Source organism: Rhincodon typus, chromosome 41 (assembly GCF_021869965.1).
Source record: "Rhincodon typus isolate 14 chromosome 41, sRhiTyp1.1, whole genome shotgun sequence".
Taxonomy (NCBI): domain Eukaryota; kingdom Metazoa; phylum Chordata; class Chondrichthyes; order Orectolobiformes; family Rhincodontidae; genus Rhincodon; species Rhincodon typus.
Genome location: NC_063372.1, coordinates 534,772 through 537,280, shown reverse-complemented (window position 1 = coordinate 537,280; position 2,509 = coordinate 534,772).

The window sequence follows — 2,509 nt, the reverse complement described above, 5'->3', positions numbered from 1 at the left end:
CGGGCCTAGACCCTTCTTCAGAAATGGGGTCTAGGCCCGAAACGTCAGCCTTCCTGCTCCTCTGATGCTGCTTGGCCTGCTGTGTTCATCCAGCTCTACACCTTGTTATCTCAGCTTAAAAAGAGCCAGCTTGCCACTTCATATGTTTTTGCCTCTCAGATAGCACAAAGTAAGGGCACCTGATTAGGCTAGAAAAGAACACAATGGCATCAAGAGAAAACACAGCATCAGGAAGCTATTGACCTAGAAATTCATTCATGCTCAGAATTGTTGAGTATCAGGAGTCATATGTAGGCCAGACCAGGTAAGGATATTGGTGAACCAGATGGATTGTTCCGACAACTGACAGTGGTTTCATGATCAATGATGGTAGAGGGTTGTTGTTCAGACTGGAGGCCTGTGACCAACGATGTGCTGCAAGGATTGGTGCTGGGTCCGCTGTTGTGCATCATTTTCATGTAAATAATTTGGATGAGAATATAGGAGGCATGTAAACCAAAAGAACTGCAGATGCTGTAAATCAGAAACAAAAACAGAAGTTGCTAGAAAAGCTCAGCAGGTCTGGCAGCCTCTGTAAAGAAAAATCAGAGTTAACGTTTCGGGTCCAGTGACCCTTCCTCAGAATTGAGGTACAGGAGGCATGATGAGCAAGTTTGCTGATGACACCAAAATTGATGGTACAGTGGATAGTGAAGAAGGTTATCTCAGAGTACAACGGGATCTTGATCAACTGGATCAGTGAGCTGAGGAATGGCAGATGGTGGTTAATGCAGATCAATGCAACATGCCCATCGGGGAGGCGATGGCCCAGTGGTATTGTCGCTGGACTGTCAATCCAGAGACTCAGATAACATTCTGAGGACCTGGGTTCAAATCCCACCATAAGCAGATGGTGGAATTTGAATTCAATAAAAATATCTGGAATTAAGAATCTAATGGTGACTGTGAATCCATTGTCGATTGTCAGGGAAAAACCCATCTTGATCACTAATGCCCTTTAGGGAAGGAAACTGCCATCCTTACCTGGCCTGGCCTACATGTGACTCCAGACCCACAGCAATGTGGTTGACTCTTAACTGCCCTCTGGGCAATAAATGCTGCACAACCAGTGATGCCCTCATTCCGTTAATGAATAAAAAAAATGTTGCATTTTAGTAAGACAAACTAGGGCAGAATTTACACAGTTAATGGTAAGGCCCTGGGGAGTGTTGTTGAACAGGGATGCAGTTGCATAGTTCCTTGCAAGTGGCATCATGGGTAGATAGAGTGGTGAAGAAGGCATTTGGCACACTTGCCTTCATCGGTCAGACATTAAATACAGGAGTTGAGTTACAGCTGTAGAAGACTTTAAATGGCCACATTTGGAGTACTACATACAATACTGGTTGTCCTGCTATAAGAAGGGTATCATTAAACTGGAAAGAGTGCAAAAAAGATTTACAAAAATGTTGGAGACTGGAAGATGTGAGTTATAAGGAGAGGCTGCATAGGTTGGGACATTTTCCCTGCACCGTAGGAGGCTGAGAGGTGACCTTACAGAGGTTTATAAAACCATGAGGAGCACGAATAGGGTAAATAGACAAGGTCTTTACCCCAGGATAAGGGAATCCAAAACTAGAAGGTACAGGTTTAAGGTGAGAGGGGAAAGATTTTAAAGGGACCTGAGGGGCAACTCTTTCTCACAGAGTGGTGCATATGTGCCAGAGGAAGTGGTAGAGACGAGTACAACTATAACATTTAAAAGACGTTTGGACAGATACATGGATAGGAAGGGTTTAGAGGGATATGGGCCAAATGCAGGCAAATGGGACTAGTTCGGAAACCTGGCCAGCATTGATAAGTTGGGCTGAAGAGCCTGTTGCTGTGCTGCATGACTATGACTCATCATTAACTTTTAATTCCAAATTTTTATCGGATTCAAATTCCACTGTCTGCCATGGTGGGATTCAAACCTCGTTCCCCAGAATGTTACCTGGGTCTCAAGATTAACACACCGGTGATAATACCACTAGGTCATCCAGATGGAGGAAGATGTTGATGTTCCTCCTTGTGCAAAGGCTCTCCGTAACCTTCATGTTCTTGTGTGAAATGTGCATTGTGGTTGCAGCAGGTGCATCCTACTTTACTCCTTAGTTATGCTGAGGTAGAAGTTCTTCCTGGGGAGACTCTCTGACCTCTTTATAAGGATCCTTCTCCTCCTGCCCATTATCCTCCTATGCTGTCTCTTTGAGCAGCTCCTTCTCCTCTCTCATCTCTCTTGCTGCTTCCCTTCCTCTTCCAGCCCAAGGAAAGACTTGTGAGACCACCCACAACTGCAACTAAACTATTTCTGAGGTAACAAACAACAGTGTAAAACCAGAAAAATCTTTCCCTGTCTAGACAGTGTGAACATTTGAGATTCAGAAAACACAACAAAGAACACCCAGAAGCTTACCAGCAGCTAGAATTGAGACACCAACGTTCTGTGTAATCCTTTTAAATATCATTGGTGAGGAGTCAAATTGCTGTT